We start from the raw sequence: 20,777 nt of genomic DNA on the forward strand, positions 1-20,777 counted from the left end.
GCCGCTTCCGCCTTCCCACTCGCCCGCCCGCCCGCGTCGGGCCAAAGAAATGAAGATGGGGGGGGGGGAGAAGGAGGTGGTGCGGGAAAAACGAGGCGGGCGGCGACGACAAACGAAAAGGTGCGCGCGCGCGCTCTTCAGGGGAGCCGCCGCTGTGGCTGTTGCTGCTGTTGCTGCCGCCGCCGCCGGGTGGATCCCCTCAGGGCGGGCGGAGGCAGGCAAGCCGCTCCTCCTTCTCTGGCGGCGGAGGAGGAAGGAAAGAGGAGGAGGCGGCGGCGGCGTCCTCCTCTTCCTCGCCGCCCGGCTAACGGATCGAGCGCGGCCGCCGCCGCCGCCGCCGCCGCCGCTCCTTCTCCCTTAGTGAGGCTCCCCCTCAGCGCCGCCTCGCACTCCTCATAGACATAACACAGAAGGCTGGCAGGGCTCGGGGGCTCTGACAGCAATGGCGGCCGCCAGGAGCAGCGCGCTTCGCCATTGGCCCGACGCGGGTCACGTGGGACGGGCGTCCCGGCTGGACGCAAAAAGAGGAGGAGGAGGAGGACACTGAGCGGGGTTGGTTGGGGGGGGCGGGGGGAGAAGGAAAGAAGGAAGGAGAGGCGCGGACGCCGGCGGGCGGGCGGGGAGGAAACGCTGCTTATGCGCAGGCGCCGTAGGGCCGAGTTTGCCGAAGGGGGCGCTGTGGATCCAAGAGGCGGAGCAAAGCGAGGCAGAAGTTACCTCGCAGTAACGGAATGCGCGGCTTTTCGAAGCCACGCCCCCTCTTTTCTTTTTTTTTTTTTTGCTGATTGACAGCTGCGTCTTTCTCCTCAGCTTCAATGTGGATTTATTTAATAGTGTCTTTTAGGTGGGTTGGTTTGTTTTTTGTTTTAAAAAAAAAAAATTCCTGTTTTTTTTTTTCCTGTCGCTTCTCAATATTTTTTTTTCCTAGTTTTATCTTATATTAGTTTTTTTTTTTTTTCTTGCCTTGGTTGCAAACCTCCCTGAAATGGTTAGCAAAACGTCAGTTTTCTGGGTTTTTTTGTTTTTGTTTTTTTGTTTTTTTACAAAGGAGGGGATTATTGTTTAGATTAATAATAAGCCCGTCCTTGTATTTTATTTTACAATCTAATAAAAATGTTGAAAGTGGGATTTTTTTAAAAAAAATAAAATAAAAATCACCTCTCTGGGCAGCGTTTTGGGTTTATATGTATCCATGTATCTTGTTTTTAAAAATTACAATGGAATGTGTTGCTTCCAGAATAAAAGTATATCATACCCTGTGAGAGAAACTCAAGCCAGCCAAAGGATAAATCTTTAATCGGTAAATTCGTTCGTCTGAAAATAATCTGTATTTTTCATTTGCTATTAAACAATGGAAAGAATAGAATAGAATAGAATAAGGAAAGAAGGAAGGAGAATAGAATAGAATAGAATAGAATAGAATAGAATAGAATAGAATAGAATAGAATAGAATAGAGGATAGGATAAGAATATAGAATAGAATAGAATAGAATAGAATAGAATAGAATAAGGAAAGAATAAGGAAAGAAGGAAGGAGAATGGAATAGAATAGAGGACAGGATAAGAATATAGAATAGAATAGAATAAAGAAAGAAGGAAGGCGAATAAAATAGAATAGAATAAGGAAAGAAGGAAGGAGAATGGAATAGAATAGAATAGAAATAGCTATGTAATTGCAACATCGATGCATTATATAGAATAGATATGTACGCAAAAGGAAAGGAAAAATAACAAAAATAATTTGTATGTACTCAGGAGATACACTGTTATTGGAGTGCTGTAAAGATCGAAATTGTGATATAAAATGAAGAAAACTGTTTAATAAAAACTATTTTTTTAAAAAAATTGGAATGGAATGGAATGGAAAATAGAATAGAATAGAATAGAATAGAATAGAATAGAATAGAATAGAATAACAGAGTTGGAAGGGACCTTGGAGGTCTTCTAGTCAACCCCCTGCTTAGGCAGGAAACCCTACACCACTTCAGACAAATGAAAGGCGTATGTGTGTTCGCCATTTTTATGTGGAGACCCAAGATCCTGGTTTGAACAAGGGGCATCCAAGCTTTATATAACGTAGGGTTTCACCAAGTCTAAATTTGGCACTGGGTCACCCTCTTTTGAGTTGGCACAAGTCCCCGAAGCTGAAAGTCGCCCAACAATTTTGCATCAAATGCTGACGTGCATTCAAATCATTTTGACTAAGGTTGGCTGATAACTAAAGCCGGCTGGAGTATTAATTTTTTTTGTAAGCGTAATTTTTTTTTCTTTTTAACAAAGCCGTCATCGATTTTGTTTTGTTTTGTTTTTTTAAAGGAAAATCTGGGGAAAGTGCAAATGCAAAAGGCGATGGAGAGAGAATCCACCGAATCACCTATACTTATCAATACTCACTGGATTTCCAATGAATTCATGATTATAATATAATAACAATTGTTAGGGGTGTGCATTAGTACCACCTCTGTAATTGAGTAGATTAAGCAGCTCCTATAAAAGGCAGCCCCTGGGGATCTGGCCATAATAGGAGGACTAATATACTTTGGGTTGTCAATATTTGTTTTTCAGTTGGCTGGCTGGGGAATTCTGGGAGTTGGAGTCCACAGGTCTTAATATTGCCACGGTTGGACATTCCTGAATTAAAGCTCAGGGCATTCCCCTGAGTCTTCTGCGGTTATGGAAACCAGGTATGTAGATTTGACTGATTCAAGGAAAGACACCTAATTGCACACAAAATCTTTCTTTCATTCATTCATTCATTTTTCCTTTTTTCTTTCTTTCCTTCATTCCTTCATGTCTTTCCTTCCTTCATTATTTCATTTTCTTTCTTTTTTTCCTTCTTTCTTTCTTTCTTTTCTTTCATTCTTTCATTTTCTTTCCTTCATTCTTTCAGTTCTTTCTTTCCTTCATTCTTTCATTTCATTCTTTGATTTCCTTCTTTCTTTCGTTCATTTTTTCATCTCTTTATTTCCTTCATTCCTTCATTTCTTTCTTTCCTTCATTCTTTCATTTCTTTATTTCCTTCATTCCTTTCTTTCCTTCATTCTTTCATCTCTCTCTTTCTTTTTTTCGAAAAGTGCAAGATGTTACTGACAGCAAATCAGAACTGACAGCCATATGGGCAAATATTGGAGAGCTCTCTGTTTTTTTGCAATAGAAAAGCATAATAAATATGTGGGTTTTAATCGGGCCTCGGAACAGCGGGATTAACAATATGGGGTTTCTCCCTGCTCCAAAAGAACAGTTCTACCTTTCTGCAGTCGCTGCCCTCCACATTCACAGGATGACACAATTTTGAGGACAGCATGGGAGTTGTAGCCCCCCATGATTAAAGAGCACCAAGCTCGCGGGTGGGGGGGGGGGACACAACAGGCAGTTAATCCAAAATCCAGGGCTGGTAAGCAGCTTCAGAAGGTGGATGACTTGCCTCTGCATTTACATGCTAAAACACAACTAATTCCATCTTGGCTTGTTCATGTGATCCAATTGCTTGAGTTCACACAATACGCTGAACCTTCAATCAGCTAGCCATCTTTCAGCCTAATGTATTGTGAATAGCCGGCCGAAGGACATAGAGGACCCCACATCCTGTTCACACAATGGGCTAATTCTGCTGTACCATCACTGACTTAACTTGATTCAAATTAAAAACAGTTCACGCAGGCAAAGCCATAAATCCTAACCGTGTTTGGATTCAAGCAACCCACTAAGTCAAATTCTGACATTCAGCATAAAACCATAATAGGGCTGGAAGGGATCTCAGAGGTCTTCTAGTCCAACCTCCTACTCAAGCAAGAAACTCTACCTTCCCAGACAAGTGGCTGTCTACTTGTCTATTCTTGAAAAACTTCCAGTATTGGGGCACTTAATAACTTCTGGTGGCAAGCCGTTCCATTGATTAATTGTTCTCACTGTCAGGACATTTCTCTTAGGTTGAATCTCTTCTTAATTAATTTCAATGGCCTGTTGGATGCCTAAAAGGGAATCATTTTGTAACATTGGCCATGTTGTATCATTGTCATGCAGGATATTTTCATGTCACTTTGTAACATAGGCCATGAACATAACAATGTTACACCTTTTCTTGTTTCTTTTTCTTTGCAATTTTAATTCCTTAGAATTAGAGTCTTGTGTTTGTTTGTTTCGGGGTTGAGAGTTGTACGTTTTCTTCAGATCTTCCAAGTCCTTTTCCTTTTGCTGTTCCTTTTTTTTTTTTTTCATCCTTCTTTCCACTCAGTATTTCCTTCTTTATTCCATCTCAACCTATTTTACTCCTTTGCCACTTTTTTCTCTTAATCACGTTCCTCTAACTTTCTCTTGCACTAACTCAAGACTAGTGGGCATCCAGTTCCTGTTGTGTCTCATTTATATGCAAGATTATATATGGATGACTAGTTTATATCTTTGCATTAATTTAAGCAGTTACGGAAAATGATCGCTCTCTGATGATTCACTTATTTGCAAGGTGTATGTCAGTCCCTCCCTGTCCTTCAAGAGCTCCAGACACTGTGCTTAACACTTCTTGCCTCATGTGTTTCATTTGTAACAACAGCCCTGTGAGGTAGGCAGGGCTGGGAGAGAATGTTTGGCCCCGAGAGCTTTTGTGGACCAGGGGAAAGAGAATCTGTGCTTGGAGGTGCTTGGTAGTCTAAGAAAGAAAATCCCATTTCCATGCTGCTTGTATACCTGGTTCCTAGTTTTAGCCTGTTATTTTTAATGTATTTAATGTTTTCATATTCTTGCTTTTATTGTGTTGTAAGCCATCGTGAGCCACTTCAGTATAGATGGTCGGTGTAGTCCTCAACCTACGACCACCATTGAGCCCAAAATTTCTGCAGCCAAGTGAAACATTCATTGAGTTATGCCCCATTTTACAACTTTTCTTGCCACAGTTGTTAAGTGAATCGTTGCAGATATTAAGTTAGTAACATGGTCCATCTTTCTTTCTCTCTCTCTCTCTCTCTCTCCCCACATCTCTTTCTCTCTCCCCATCCATGGATGGATGGATGGAAAGAGAAAGTTGGAGATGGAGATAGATCTCAAATTCCCTGTTCTTCTATGTTGTTATAGATGCATTCTGGAGACAGTATTGCTCTCATTTCATGTTTCAGCTGCAGCAAACATCTGGGCAATATTAAGGCAGGGGAAAGGTTGGGGGTTTAACCCCTCTTTCTGGCTGCCTGGCTTTGGAGTACAATGGGAAAAAAATGTTTCAGCACTATTTCATTTGACCAGATGTACATTTTAATTAAAGTTTGCTCCATTGATATCTGTTCGGTTTCTTGGAGTAATTGCACACCACTCTGTTAATTAACAGCTGGGAGGCTATCAGCTTATGGGTCATTATTTCTGTAGTGGCCGAGAAAGTCTAGTCATTCCATTAGTTCATTCACAGAATCCGAGAGAATCTCACATTTTGTGGAAGGCCAGTTCTTAGGAGAAAGAGGAGATCTGAAATGACAACCTTTCTACAGGGGAGAAGTTCACAATGAAGGGCTTGTGTTTTTTTTATCCACTTGGGGAATCCTAACACCAAAATGAAGCCAACTTGAAATATTTTCATCCCAAAATAGCAACCTGAAGTTGTAGTAAATTAGAACAGACATAGAACAACAGGACTTGTTCACCTTTTGGCTGAAATCTTGTAGACAAGGTAAGAGAGAAATATACAAAAAGGTTTGTTTCAATGGTAAAGATAAAGGTTCCCCTTGCACATATGTGCTAGTCGTTCCTGACTCTAGGGGGCGGTGCTCATCTCCGTTTCAAAGCCGAAGAGCCAGCGCTGTCCGAAGACGTCTCTGTGGTCATGTGGCCGGCATGACTCAACGCCAAAGGCGCACAGAACGCTGTTCCCTTCCCACCAAAGGTGGTCCCTATTTTTCTACTTGCATTGTTTACGTGCTTTCAAACTGCTAGGTTGGCAGAAGCTGGGACAAGTAACGGGAGCTCACCCCGTTACGCGATGCTAGGGATTCGAACCGCTGAACTGCCGACCTTTCGATTGACAAGCTCAGCGTCTTAGCCACTGAACCACCATGTCCCTGTTTCAACAGTAGTAGCCTGTAATACTGCATTCTAACTACTGCACCACCATGTAAGTGCCGTGGTAGCACAGTGGTTAGAATGCAGTATTGCAGGCTACTTCTGCTGACTGCCAGCAGTTGAATCCTGACCGGCTCAAGGTTGATTCAGCCTTCCATCCTTCTGAGGTCAGTAAAATGAGGACCCAGATTTTGGGGGGCAATATGCTGACTTTGTAAACCCTTTAGAGAGGGCTGGAAAGCACTGTGAAGTGGTATATAAGTCTAAGTGCTATTGCTTTAGTGATAGATAAATAAATGATAGACGGACGGACGGACGGATGGATAGATGGATGGATGGATGGGCGGACAGACAGATATAGATGATAGATAAACAGTCAGGTAGGCAGACAAATAGGAGCCCTGGTGGCACAATGGTTAGAATACAGTATTGCAGGCTAACTCTGCTGACTTCTGGCTGCCAGAAGTTCGGCAGTTCGAATCTCACTGGCTCCAGGTTGACTCAGCCTTCCATCTTTCCGAGGTTGGTAAAATGAGGACCCAGATTGTTGGGGGCAATAGCTGATTCTATAAACAGTTTAGAGGGGGCTGTAAAGCACTGTGAAGCAGTATATAAATCTAAGTGCTATTGCTGTTACTACAAGTAGTCCTTGGTTTACAAGCACAGTTGAGACCAGAATTTCCATTGCTAAGCAAGGCGGTTTGAGTGAGTCGTAGCCGATTTTACAACTTTTTTCTCTCTTCGCTGTTAAGCAAATCACTGTGGTTGTTAAGTGACTCATGCAGTTGTTAAGCAAATCCTGCTTACGCTCTATCAACATCCCAACACTTTGACAGCTGAGATTTTGGAACCTGTATTGAAAAGGGGAAGGTTTAAATCTGTGGCCTCCTGCTGTTCTCCTCCGTGGATTATCCCAAAGGGGTCTGCAAAGACTGGGTCAGAAAAAATAAAGATGGTGGCCATGATCATGTGATCAAAGCCCCACCCTCTCTTTTAACATTGATCTGGACATTTTTGACTCCTCCCCCAAGACTCCACTGGATCATCTCTACTTGACTTTTACAACTGAACAAAGGAGCTTGAGTGGCGTAGAAGGCTAATGCCTCCTACTAAGGCAGCATTTAACATCCAGCTGCCTGCAATTACTGCGAGTTCAATTCTTACCAGGCTCAAGGTCAACTCAGCCTTCCATCCTTTCTAAGGTGGGTAAAATGAGGACCCGGTTTGTGGGGGCAATAAGCTGACTTTGTATAAAATATACAAAAGTATGAAGGCTATTGCTTAACGCATTGTAAGCCACCCTGAGTCTCCGGAGAAGGGCGGCATATAAAAATATTTTTTTTAAAAAAAATGTGATTGCCACAAAATTCCCAGGCAGAGATTAAAATTGCGTAACTGTCCATCCCCTCCAAACGGATTGAAAATAATTTTGATCAATCGGGAGCACCGACTGGAACAGCTGAATCAAATTGATGAGTTCTGTTGGAGCCATTAAGTACAACTGACTGCTTTTCATAGCCCAACTCTCCCTAAAATCAATTCAGCTCTGATTTGGAGATTCGATCTGGATGTCCAAATTCAACTCTCTTGATTTTCAAATCAATCGGAATGTTAAAATTATACCTGAACACATTTCACACACCCCTTGGTACATTCAGATAATTCCTTGCTTCTCTGAATATGAAAATATTTTGCTTGCTTTCCCATGGCAGGGATGCTGCTATTTTTGTTCTACTGGGATTTAAAAATAAATAAAATAAAATAAAATAAACTGACTAATTATTCTAAATCATCCTGATTCAACCTTCTCCTTACCTCCGATTGAACAAATAGGATTTCTTCCTGGCAGAGGGGAAGGGAAGGAAAATGGGTGGAGATAAAGATTTATAACCCAGACGATCTGCATTTGTGGGTGTTACGCTGTGTGTGAGCAAGAATCTTTTGCTTTTAAATTGTCATTTCCAGGAAAATGAACCATCAAGATGCCTCTGCTTTCTAGACTAACAGTCTCTGGTCTTAATGAAAAAAAATATATATCTTTCAAGGCAGACACAAGGGGTTTTCTTACAGATTTTATGATTAGAGCTCTCCTACTTCTTTGTACCATTTCCAGATTTGAGGAAATTAGACATATTCTTGACATTTAGACTTAACAAAGACATCAAGACATCGGGAGTGACTTCAAAGGGGAATCAGATAATAGGATGAATGGGAGAGGGGGGAAAAAACAGACGCAAAAAAAAAAAAAGAATGCGGCCAGACAGGGTGGAAAAATTATTCCCCTTGGATCGATCTGAGCAAATTCAGCTTGCTAAGTACATTCAAGCTGACTTAAAGGTACCTCCTTGCAAAGGGGCCTCAAAACTAGAGCAGATATGACAGAGATAGAATACAAATGTGTGTGTGTGTGTGTGTGTGTGTGTGTGTGTGTGTGTGTATGTGTATGAATATGTATATGTATATTTGTTTTCTCAGGTTTTTGCGGGTGTTTGTATGTAGGTCTTTGGTTATTCGGGTCTTCTCCCACCTAAAATTGGAAGTGTCTTGGCGACGTTTCAACGAAGTCTCATTCGTCATCTTCAGGCTGGTGTTCTCGGCTTCGTGCTTCCAGGAGCAATGTGAGATCGCAGCTGTCTCTTCCTTTTAACTGCTAGTGGGGGTGTGAGCTGATTGGGTGGGAACTTGGCTGTGTTCTGATTGGGTGGAGGTGTGTTCTGATTGTTATATATATATATATATATATATATATATATATATATATATATATATATATATATATATATAACAATCAGAACACACCTCCACCTATATATATATATATATATATATATATATATATATATATATATATATATATATATATATATATTAAACCCACAAATCTCTAGGGTTCCCTTGGCTCTTGAGCATCTCAGCTGACCTGAAAAAAGATTTTCTCTGATCTCATGCTTTTAGCAGCTGCAGGTTATACAAAAATAAAATCAGTAGCTTTGCAAGACAAGGAGTTGCCTTCAGCACGTCTCTGTTTGCAAGATTTGGTGACTACAACTCTGGCAACACAGGGAGGTCCTCAACTTACGACCCCAACCGAGCCCCAAATTTCCGTTGCTAACCAAGACAATCAAGTGAGTTTTGCCCAGTTCATTGACCATTATTGTCACAGCGCTTAAGGGAATCCCTGCAGTTGTTAAGTTAGTCACAAAGGCCGTTAAGCAAATCTGGCTCCCCCATTGACTTCGCTGATCAGAAGGTGGCAAAAACGGACGACATGACACTGCAATGGTCATAAATACGAACCAGTTGCCCATCACCCAAATTTTGATCACTTGACCATGGGGGAATGCTGCAACGGTTGTAAGTGTGAAAAACGGTCATAAGTCGCTTTTTGGAGTTCCCGTTGTAACTTTGAATGGTCTCTAAATGAATGGTTGTAAAATCGAGGAATACTTGTGAAGATGGTGTATTCATGTTGGATGGGACCTTGGAAGTCTTCTAATCAGGGATGAAATCCAGCAGGTTCTGACAGGTTCTGGAGAACCGGTAGCGGAAATTTTGAGTAGTTCGGAGAACCGGCAAATACCCCCTCTGGCTGGCCCCAGAGTGGGAAGGGAATGGAGATTTTGCAATATCCTCCCCCTAGGAGTGGGGAGGGAATGGGGATTTTGCAATATCCTTCCCCCAGGAGTGGGGAGCGAATGGGGATTTTGCAGTATCCTTCCCCTGGAGTGGAGTGGGAATGGGGATTTTGCAGTATCCTTCCCCTGCCACACCCACCAAGCCACGCCTACCAAGCCACGCCCACAGAACCGGTAGTAAAAAAATTTGGATTTCACCACTGCTTCTAATCCAACGCCCTGCTCCAGCAGGAGACTCTATATCATGTCAGACAAGTGGCTGTCCCGTCTGTTCTTGAAAACCTCCAGTGATGGAGCCCCCACAACTTCTTGAAGGCAAGTTCTTCCACTGATTCATTGTTCTAACCGTCAGGACATTTCTCCTTAGTTCTAGATTGCTGCTCTTCTTGATTAGTTTCCATCCATTTCTTGTCCTGCCCTCAGGTGCTTTGGAGAATAGGTTGCCCCTCCCCTCACCCCTTCTTTGTGGCAGCCCCTCAAGTACTGGAAGTCATCTTATTTTTTTAAAAAAAATATTTTTATTTTATTTATTTATTTTGTCAAGCATATATAAGATTACAGATAAAAGTATAAATGTGATGAAATGTATAAACATGATTATGAATACGTGAAATGGATACGAATAAAAGGGGACATTAGGACAGGGACAGTAGGCAGGCTGGTGCACTTACGCACGCCCCTTACAGACCTCTTAGGAATGGGGTGAGGTCGACAGTAGACAGTCTAAGGCAGGGGTCTGCAACCTTAAACACTCAAAGAGCCATTTGGACTCCTTTCCCACAGAAAAAAAAACACAGGGAACCACAAAACCAGAAGTGAAATGCTCCCGGTTCGGACCGGATCACCCGATCCGGTAGCAATGGCGGCGGGTGGTTCGGAGAACTGATAGCAAAAATCCCTGCCCCCACCCCCATGCCCAGCTGAGCCGCACAATCATCAGAGGCTTTTTTTTTTAACTTTTAAAAGCATTTTTTCTACAACCTCTTCGGCCGAAAAAATGCTTTTAAAAGTAAAAAAAAAAAAAAAAACAGCCTCTGATGATCACGCGGCTCAGCTGCGATCCTCAAAGGCTTTTAAAAGAAAAAAAACACCCCTTTTTTTCTTTTAAATGCGTCTGATGATCCAAGCTGAGTTGCCTGATCGTCAGAGGATTTAAAAGAAAAAAAGTCTCTGCCGATCAGGCAACTCAGCTGGGATTGTCAGAGCCTTTTGAAAGCATTTTTTTACAACCTCTTCGCCAAAAAATAAAAAAAAAAATTGGCCACGCCTATCCAGTCACATTACACACACCCCAAGCCACGCCCACAGAACTGGTAGTAACAAATTTTAGATTTCACCACTGCACAAAACCCTTTCTGTACCTGACTATTTCTTGAGCGGCCACAAAACTAGCATAGGTAGTTGAATTAAATGTTCTCTTTTCTTCTGAAACTTTTCTTTTCTTGGATTTATCTATGGTTGGCCTACCGGGGGCGGGGGCAGTTGAAAAGCTCAATAAATCTCATGCCAGTGGGTGTCACACATTGGTAGTTGTGAGGTATAGTTTGAGTGACAGGGAGCTGCAGCAGAGGGGTGAAAGAGCCACATGCGGCTCCGGAGCTGCAGGTTGCTGACCCCTGCTCTAAGGTTAAAGTTTTGGGGTTTGGGGGAAGAAACCACAGAGTCAGGTAGTGCATTCCAAGCATTAACCACTCTGTTGCTGAACTCAAAATTTTCTGCAATCGAGTTTGGAGCGGTTCACCTTAAGTTTGTATCTATTGTGTGCTCATGTATTGTTCTTGGAGCAATCCATCTTCCTCAGCCCTAGGAAGAAGAAGGCAACGGCAAATGATTTCAGAAAACGTTGCCAAGAAAACCACAAGGACTAGTCCAGGCATTCATCAGCAGTCAACATTGTCTCAAAGGCACCAAAACAAAATCTTTGGATAACTCACAGATTTGAAGCCTTGTCTTTCCTTCTGGGCTGAATTAACATTCCCTGAACTTTAGGACTGAGCAGACGCCTGCTTAGAAAAATTAAAAATTATATCCCGATCTCACATAATTTTTCATTCCCTGACTTACCCCTGGCTATGTCTGCCTTAGCTTTCCTTAGTGATTCATTTTCTCCATCTGCCCACCTTCCTCGTATTTTCCTTTTTTTTCCAATCCAACAGTGCCAGAAAATTTTAAACGATGTTAAAAATTATTGTCATTATTATAATTGTTGGTATAAACCCCTTCCAGGACTCCATGATAATATGCCAAGCATTTCCATATAAAATTAGAATGAAGGGAGAGATCCATTTTTTTAAAGGAAAAAAAAAATTCCCATTGCTATACAGAATGCAACATTTATAAATATGCTAAAACATAATACTCACACATTGGCAAGGATTGGTTGAAGGGGGGAGGATATCAAGGGTTATCTTCTTTTTCATATTCCAATCCCCCTGTGAATCACCAAGTTGTTAAACTTGGAGTGGTGAGGTTTTAGTGAGATTAGAAATAAAATTCAATGCTGGCTTTGTACTGTCCATTTAACCTGGTTTACTGAATTAAGGGGATGTGATGGCTCAGTGGCTAAGATGCTGAGCTTGTCGATCGAAAGGTCGGCAGTTCAGCGGTTCGAATCCCTAGCGCCGCATAATGGGGTGAGCTCCCGTGACTTGTCCCAGCTTCGGCCAACCTAGCAGTTTGAAAGCACTTAAAAAAAAATGCAAGTAGAAAAATAGGGACCACCTTTGGTGGGAAGGGAACAGCGTTCTGTGCGCCTTTGGCATTGAGTCATGCCGGCCACAGGACCACGGAGACGTCTTCGGACAGCGCTGGCTCTTCGGCTTTGAAAACGGAGATGAGCACCGCCCCCTAGAGTCAGGAACGACTAGCACATATATGCGAGGGGAACCTTTTTATCTTTACTGAATTAATAATACTGCTCTATACTGCACTGATGAAACCACACTTGGAATACGTGTGCAGTTCTAGTCACCATAATGCAGAAAAGTATCTAAAATCCTGGAAAATGTGCAGAGAAGAAGAACAAAAATTATTAAGAGGCTGGAGGCTAAGACATACAATGAACGATTATGGGAACTGGGTTTGTCTAGTCTAACGAAGAGAAGAACTAGGGATGATGCGATAGTAGTCTTTTAGTTCTTGATGGCCTGTTACAGAGAAGAGGAAGTTGATTTATTCTCCAAAGCACCTCCAGGCAGGACAAGAAGCAATGGAGGGGAACTTCCCCCACCTAGAACTAAACAGAAATTTTCTGATTGTGGGAACAATCAGTGTCATAGCTTGCCTTCTGGAGTTGTGGGGACTCCATCGCTGGAGGTTTTCAAGAAGAGATTGGACAACCATTGGTATCAGGTTTCTATAAGGTGTCCTGCCTTGGGCAAGGGGTGGGTCTGGAAGACCTCTGAGGTCCCTTTTAACCCTATGATTCTATGTTCCAACTGGCATAAAAGACTGATTTAAAATATATCTCATATTTTTCAGAGTATAAGATGGACCTTTTTCCCCCCTAAAAGGGGGTGAAAATTTGGGTGCGTTTTATACACCGAATGTAGCCCCACCCACCCACTGCCCTCCACCCTTTGGCCTCTGCCTCCCAGCAATTTACCTCCTTGCAGCAAGCAGCCAGAAGAAACGGCCCATTTCAGCTTCAGCACAGCCTGATTAGCACAAGCAGCTGATTGTCGGTTGGATCGGCCTCCCGACTCTCAGCTCTTTCAGGCTGCAGGGATTGCCATTGCCTATTGCTGTACGGGCCTCTGCTGCTTGCTGCAAGGAGGTAAATTGCTGGGAGCAGATTTTTTTTTCTCCTTGTGCTAATCAAGCTACGCTGAAAACGAAAATGAAAGTAAAGCAGGCTGTTTGCTGTTTGCTGCAACGAGGCAAAATTGCTGGGAGGCAGAGGCAGATTTCTTTTTCTCGTTTTTCTCACCAAAAAAGGTAGGTGCATCTTATAGTCCGGAGCGTTTTATACTCCGAAAAATACGGTATATATTTATTCATCCATCCATTCAATTTCTATAGCTAGTGCTCAAGTCATCTAAGGGACTCTAACTCTAGTTAACCAAACCACCTCAGTTCACCCAGCATGGCCAGCCCACAAATGTCTAACCGAGATTAGACTCGGCCATCTTAACGCATGGCTCAAATGGAGCTTTGGATGCAACAGAAAACTTTATTTTAATTTGCAGGGCCTCCCCTGGTCTGTTTGATTTCCTTTTCTAGTGGGAAAAAAAAAGGCTATTTCTCAAAGCTTTAAAGGGAGGGAGGGAGGTATTAGAGAAAACAGTTCTCTCCAATTTTATTATTTCTCCGGAGCTTTTCAACTATTAGCCCACTGTGAAAAATTGGACTCGGTGGACAGCCTTCCATTTGCAATAATGCAATTATTCAAGAAATGACTCATGATCCAAGCTTTTTTTTCTCTCTTTCTCTCTCTGTGTGTATAAAAAGGACAGACTCGGATGGAGTAAGAAAGAAGTCTGTTTATTTTCCAACCGTTGGCCCTGATCCAACATGTCTTGCTTTCCATTGAATTTCATTTCATTCTCTTGGGAGAAAAAATTGTGGGGAAGGATAAGAACCTATCAGAATATAGAATAACAGAGTTCAAAGGGATCTTGGAGGTCTTCTAGTCCAGCCCCCTGCTGAAGCAGGAGACCCTATAATATACCCGACAATATACTCTTCTTGCAAACCTTCAGTTGTGGAGCATCCATAACTTCTGGACGCAAGTCAATTGTTCTGTCAGGAAATTTCTCCTTAATTCTAGATTGAAACTCACCTTGATAAGTTTCCAACAGGGGTGAAATCCAGCAGGTTCTGACAGGTTCTGGAGAACCACTAGCAGAAATTTTGAGTAGTTTGGAGAACCGGTAGCGGAGATTTTGAGTAGTTCGGAGAACCGGCAAATGCCACCTTTGGCTGGCCCCAGAGTGGGGTGGGAATGGAGATTTTGCAATATTCTTCCCCCCAGGAGTGGGGTGGGAATGGAGATTTTACAGTATCCTTCCCAAGCCATGCCCACCAAGCCACGCCCACAGAACCGGTAGTAAAAAAATTTGGATTTCACCACTGGTTTCCATCCATTACTTCTTGTCCTGCCTTCAGGTGCTTTGGGGAATAGATGGACCCCCCTCTTCTTTGGGGCAGCTTCTCAAATTCTGGAATATTGCTATCATGTCGTCCCTAGTCCTTCTTTTCATTAAATTACCTACCCAGTTCCTGCAACTCTCCAATTCTCAGCGTAGTCCAAACTAAATTAAAGCAAATTCTTCAAAACACCATTCCTCAGTTTATCACCGACCTTGGTATAATTAGGCAAACTGCCAAAGGCTTCTCTTGGCAAAAGTTCAGAAGCAGAAGACGCCGACCAGAGATAAGTGCAGCCAGACAAGAACAAGTCTATCAACGTTGTTTTCCGTCAAAGAGGCCAAGAGCCGGTGCTGGTCTTTTAAGCCTTATGGGAGGGGCCAATCATCTCCTGGCCTTACTCCTGAGTCGTCCTCTCTGCTTTAGCTGCTCCTGCCTCCTGGCAGCTCTTCTCATGCGTGCACTAGGAACAGGCTCCTTCTGTTCCTCTGCCTCTCTACTGTCAGCCTTTGGAGGCTCTGGAGTCCGCACCTCACTCCCTAGCCTGGCCCCATCTCTGCCTCCGACGCAGAGCCCTCATCTGGGCCTTCCCCAGCCTCCAGGACTGGCCCATGCTCTTCCTCAGCCTCATCGCTGTCCGACTCCACTGCCAGCTCCTCAGGCTGCTGGCAGACTACAACACAGTCATCCAGGTCACGGTTGTCCCAAAGGTGATTTTTAAAAGAGGCAACTGGACTTTCTCGGTGTTTTTCCTTGAAGGCGTTTCGCTTCTCGTCCAAGAAGCTTCTTCAGTTCAGTCAGAAGGTTCTTGGATGAGAAGCAAAACGTCTTCAAGGAAAAAAACCATGAAAGTCCAGTTGGGGGTAGGGACGGGGGAACCTGCAAAAAGCACCTTGGAGACTATCATCTTTCTCATCTCCAGAAAAAAAGTAGCGGAGTTTTATTTACATGCAGCAAACTGAACATTTTCCCATAGCTCTGTCCTTTTCTAAACCTATTCAGTTTGCCCGGTCTCGATGCTGAGAAAATGCACCTGTTGTATTCTTGCAGCTGCTGATAGCCTATATACCGTTTCACTTTGTCGAGGGCAAAACAAGCTATGTATACAAGTTCCAATTATTAATTGGGCATGTACCACGTTGGCCTTCATGTGAGGAAGGGAGGACATTTTATGTGTTACTGATATCCAAAAATAGTCCCATGATTTGCAAGGACTGGGTCGCATTCAACTGACAGCTGCCAGATTGTATGAATGCTGTAAGTTTTTGTGTGTGGCGGGGGGGAAACAGTACAGTAAGAAATCTGAACCACAGACAAAACAGCCGAATTTAACCGTAGACATAAAGAACTTCTTTTCCTCGTTTTCCCCTCATCCAGCATTTTTCAACAAGAAACATCTTATTCTGGAATATTCAATGCAAGGCCTGTCTGCCGAGTTCCTGTTTCCTCCAGTGATGGTTATTTGATAGTGTTTTTATAGTTTGTATCGTGGCACAGGAAATGAAAAGCCAGAGGTCACGGCCAATGTTGGCTTCTTGGGTCTGCTTTGTCCACAGATGTTGGTCCCACTCCAGCTTTTTCCTGCTCGTCTTAAATAGAAATGGCAGTTTGGCACATTGACGCGACCTCAGGTGTGGGTTCTACTTATCTTTACTACCGGTTTGCAACGGGACCGCGTGCGCAGATCGCCGATGACAACATCTGGGGCGATGGGCGGGGCCTCTCGCCAGTTTTACTACCGGTGTCAGCGTTTCAACGCTGGCATGGAGAGCAGAGGAGAGTGAGAGATAAACTCTGGAACTTTTGCCTGTTAAAGCCCTTTGAAGTCGGGTTGTCGTGGAAATGAGGGGAGGGGGCACATTCCTGGGGAATGACGTGAAAAGAAGTCTGAAGAATGACTTGGAAGATAGCCAATGAGAAGTAGAGATTTGGGGATTGGAAAGGGAGGGATTGGGGGGGCAAAAGGTCAGTCTTGTCCGTGCGGAGTCATGATCCGGTGGCTGTGCTCAATTAAAGAAAGATTTCCTTAAAGATTGGCAGTTTGGAAATTCATTTAATTTTGAGATAGCATCGCAGTCTGACAACCGGTTCTTTCAAACCAGTCCGAAACAGGGGCAACCCACCACTGCTCGACTCCCTGAATGGCAAATCAGAAATCGTATTCAGAAATCCGCCTGTATCGATGGAGGAATACCATGTTTCTCTGAAAATAAGACTGGGTCTTATCTTAATTTTTGGCTCCAAAAGACACATTAGGGCTTATTTTCTGGTTAGATCTTATTATGGGGGAAATACGATACTAAATGCATCCATCTGGCTGACAATCTTAACTGGGGCTTATTTTGGGGGTAGGGCTTATATTACGAGCATCCTGAAAAAAATCACGCTAGGGCTTATTTTCCGGTTGGGTCCTATTTTCGTGGAAACAGGGTAGTATCAAAATCACGTAAAGTGTTAGTGCTGCTTTATACTGCATTCGTCAGACCACACTTGGAATATTGCATCCAGTTCTGATCTCCACGATACCAAAAATATGTCGGAACTCTAGAAAGGGTGCAGAGAAGAGCAACAAAGATGATAAGAGGACTGGCGGCTAAAATGTACAATGAACAGTTGCAGGGACTGGATATGTGTAGTCTAACAAAGAGAAGGACTAAGGGTGACGTGATAGCAGTCTTCCATCCTGGAGGAGCTGCCACAAAGAAGAGGAGGTCAACCTGTTCTCCAAAGCACCTGAAGGCACAAGAAGAAGTAAGAAGTAGAAACTTATCAAGGAGAGACCCAGAGAGATCCTAGAACTAAGAAGAAATTTCCTGACAGTGAGAACAATTAACCAGAGGAATGACTTGCCTCCAGAAGTTCTCGGTGCTCCATCACTGGAGGTTTTTAAGAAGAGACTGGACAGCCATTTGTCTAGAATAGTATTCAGTCACCTGCTTGAGTAGGGAGTTGGACTAGAAGACCTCTAAGGTCCCTTCCAACTCGGTTATTCTTTTATCCCAGATCAATTAATCAGTGGAAAAGCTTCCCTTCAGAAGTTCTGGGTGCTTCATCACTGGAGGTTTTTAAGAAGATCGCACAGCCATTTGTCTGAAAGGGTCTCCTGTTTGAGCAGAGGGTTGGACTAGAAGACCTCCAAAGTCCCTTCTAACTCTGGATTCTGTATATGCCGAGAAAAAGCACCTGCAGAAAAATCCCAGTTTATAAATCCAGGCGGTGTAAGAAGCAGGTTTCTGGGTGCTTTGTGGCTCCAAGAGTCTTGGAGGAACCATGCAGAAAGAGAACGAAGCAAGTCGCAAGCAGCAGCAGGCAATTCTTTCAGGAGAAATTAAAATTTGGCCGACCGCGCAGAGAAAGCGGTGCCAGACAACATTCCTTCTGCTTTCGCTGGTGGGGCGATCTCCCAGACTGCTGGCACTCACTGGCATGTGACGTAGCGGTGGTTGCTGGTTTGGAAAGATTTAGGAGTTCTGCCCGCATGACAATAATACGGATTTGCTTAGACACAGAACCAAGAAGCCACAATTGGCTGGGTCCACACATCCCGCTAAGCCTTTGCAAACCACAAGGGCTGAAAACACACACACACACATACACACAGAGAGAAGCTGCCAGAATCGCCCAAAAATCATTAGGGTTTGACACACTATATCTCAACCTCAGCCATCTTAAGACCCCCTCCCAGGGGTGGAATCTAAAATTTGTTACTACCGGTTCTGTGGGCGTGGCTTGGTGGGAGGGAGGAGTAATGTGGCTGGGTGGGCGTGGCCAACTTTTTTTTTTTAACTTTTAAAAGCATTTTTTCTACAACCTCTTTGGGGCTGCAGAAAAAAATGCTTTTAAAAGCCTCTGACGATCAGGCAACTCAGCTGGGATCGTCAGAGGCTTTTAAAGGCATTTTTTTTTTCCTACAACCTCTTCGGCTGAAGAGGTTGCAGAAAAAAAACGCTTTTAAAAGTAAAAAAAACAGCCTCTGATGACCGTGTGGCTCAGCTGGGCATGGGGGGGGGCGCAGGGATTTTTGCTACCGGTTCTCCAAACCACCCGCCACCATCGCTACCGGATCGGGTGATCCGGTCCGAACCGGGAGCATTTTACCCCTGGTTTGATCTTCCAGTCTCCTAATCATCTTCTCTGCACTCTTTCTAGAATCTCAATCTCTTTCTTTTTCATATATATATATTGTGGTGACCAAAACTGGAAGCAATACTCCACGCGCGGTCTTGCTAAGGCTTCATATAAAGCGGTACTAATTCTTCATGTGATCTCGATTCTATCCTTCTCTTAATGCAAATCAATAAATGGGAGAAGCGAGTAGGCCACCCTGATTTAGAGCTCTCACAGCCCAAAGTTGCCCCACAAGTGTTTCTACGAAACGATCCATTGACGTCTGGCTGTGCACGTGTTTGCGGTTTTAAACACTGTATCCCTGGCAAAGCTGCAACTCACCTGACCAGCATAAGAAATCATCCATATAATAATAATAATTATTATTATTATTATTATTTGCATTGCAACTCTACCCGCTCGTCCGTGGGCCTTCCGGTATGGCAGGCTGAAGGTTTCCAGCACATGGCAGTCTAGGAAAACAGACCCTTGTTGCCATCCAAATAGCAGCTGGGGAAGGACGTTTGCCCATCTGCAGAAAACTGCTTTTAACACCTAATCAGCAAAGAGCTACCGGAACTGGGTAGCTGACAACTCCTGTGGAAGCTGCCAGGTCACAGAAACCGTTCAGGTAAATGGGATGTTTTTAAAGAAGTGACTCTATCAGTGGAGGGTTTCAAGAAGAGACTGGATATCCACTTGTCAGGATGGAATTAAAGTAAAGGTAAAGGTTCCCCTTTAAAATAAAATAAAATAAAATAAAACCTATTTCAAAAGCTTCTGCAATTCTACAAGACCACCCTGATGGTGTTTACAAGTCCTATTTGCAAAGCCTGGTTAAGTTAATCTTAACCAGCTCATTAGTAGTTAAAGGTAAAGGTAAAGATTCCCCTCGCGCATATGTGCTGGTCATTCCCGACTCTAGGGGGCGCTGCTCATCTCCATTTCAAAGCCGAAGAGCCAGCGCTGTCCGAAGACGTCTCCGTGATGATGTGGCTGGCATGACTCAACGCCAAAGGTGCACAGAACGCTGTTCCCTTCCCACCAAAGGTGGTCCCTATTTTTCTACTTGCATTTTTTACCTGCTTTCGAACTGCTAGGTTGGCAGAAGCTGAGACAAGTCACGGGAGCTCACCCCGTTACGCGGCACTAGGGATTCAAACCGCTGAACTGCCGACCTTTCGATCGACAGGCTCGGTGTCTTAGCCACTGAGCCACTGCATCCCAGGGTGGAATAGTGTCTCCTATTTGAGCAGGGGGTTGGACTAGAAGACCTCGAGGGTCCCTTCCAACTCCTATTATTCTATGTTCTCAATTGGGAATTCTCCCTTGCACTTGAGAGAGGCTTAAAAACCCAGCAAAAAAACAAAAAAAAAAAAAGAAAACAAAAAAAACCCTTGAAACCTTTCTGCTTTTCAGCTCATCCTATCCTGCATCCATCCATCCAGGGGAAGGAATCCGTCAAGCACATTTCTGCATTCTGTTTAGTCAGGTTAGTAACACGTTTCTCCTTTTCCCCTTTGCTGGAAGAACTGGGTTGATGCAATTTAGGTTTACGGTGACTCATCCTGACCTCATTTCGACTCCCCCCAGGGCTTTGGCGTACCAGCCTCCTTCCCAACCTGCTTCCTGCGAACGCTTCCCTCGCTGGGTGTCTCATTCCATCTGTTCCACACGCTTCTGCACACACTGGCACTCGCCAGAGATCGCCCCTGCCCGCCTCCCCCCCATCTTGATCAAAAAAGGCTTTGGGCTGCTGGTTGTGCAAATGAGCGTGCAAGCAAGCTGCCAGGGACCCCAACTGAGAGCGACTGTCACCCCAAGCATGACCTGGTTTGAGTTCGGGGCTTAAGGGGCATCGCCTAAGATCATAGGGTCTTTGTTGCATCCAGTTTTGTTCCCCGCAAT

At 43.8% G+C, this 20,777-nt stretch overlaps 1 long non-coding RNA gene across 2 annotated transcripts; it reads left to right on the forward strand.

The window, feature by feature from the left end:
* Positions 1 to 110: 110 nt before the first annotated feature.
* Positions 111 to 20,363, forward strand: LOC148111662 (uncharacterized). Of its 2 annotated transcripts, none has more exons than XR_015730257.1 (3): positions 111 to 844; positions 2,566 to 2,684; positions 20,289 to 20,363. It is a non-coding gene; the product is annotated as an uncharacterized LOC148111662 (long non-coding RNA). The 2 variants fall into 2 exon arrangements; XR_015730256.1 differs by lacking the exon at positions 20,289 to 20,363 and adding an exon at positions 16,140 to 16,793.
* Positions 20,364 to 20,777: the final 414 nt, after the last annotated feature.

The sequence above is a fragment of the Pantherophis guttatus genome, chromosome 17, assembly GCF_059756535.1.
Source record: "Pantherophis guttatus breed Tessera chromosome 17, ASM5975653v1, whole genome shotgun sequence".
NCBI lineage: Eukaryota > Metazoa > Chordata > Lepidosauria > Squamata > Colubridae > Pantherophis > Pantherophis guttatus.